Here is a 945-nt window from a genome sequence, read left to right on the forward strand (position 1 = left end):
TTAAAGACTTTAAAGACTAGAATATTAAATTATTTTTTAAATAAATAATTTAATTATTTTAATTACCAAAACAAATAATTTGTAGCATATTTACCAATTTACACCATATTTATTTATCTCATTTATAGTGTAAATGAGATATGTGTATTTTTTCAATTTTCATATATCTCGTTTACATTGTAAACAAAATATATGTATTTATAAATAATTAAATATAATTTTTGAAAATAATAACAAATATTAATAATTTAAATTGGATCAAACTCTTAAAAATAGAACGTTTCAAATAATAGAAAAGATGGACGATTTGAAATAGTAGAAAAGATAAGCAGTCAATTTTAAACAATAGAAAAGATAGAGCGTGCATTTAAAATAAGCACATTAACACCTTTATTTTTTCTAACCATATAAATAAGTGAAACCGGTTTTTTATTAGGATTTACATAAAAATATGAAATTTCGTTTGTTGCATGCAGTACATCAAAATTTGATTGATTGATTTTTATTAATGAATAAGACTCGATGAAAATGAATTGATTGGTTAGATGATTTACATTAATAAATAAGAGTCAATTCCTATTCGATCGAAAGAATGATTCTAGCTATCTTGCGGAGCACACTTATATACCCGAATTACATTATAACAAACTTTGTACAACTAACTTAAATACAAAAGATTCTATATTCTATACTAATAGAGTCTCTATACTAATAGAGTCGTGACATCTATTAACTGAGTCATCAAATAAGTCACGTATATTTAATAGTGGATAGTTAGAAAAGAAAGATAACCGTGTTAACAGTGGACGGTTTTACGGTGCAAAAATTATCTCATTTACGGTGTAAACCAAATAAATAAATGTAGTGTAAATTGGTAAATATATTACAAATTATTTATTTTGGTAATTAAAATAATTAAATTATTTATTAAAAAAAAAATCCTAT

Source organism: Arachis ipaensis, chromosome B04, assembly GCF_000816755.2.
Source record: "Arachis ipaensis cultivar K30076 chromosome B04, Araip1.1, whole genome shotgun sequence".
Classification (NCBI taxonomy): Eukaryota; Viridiplantae; Streptophyta; class Magnoliopsida; order Fabales; family Fabaceae; genus Arachis; species Arachis ipaensis.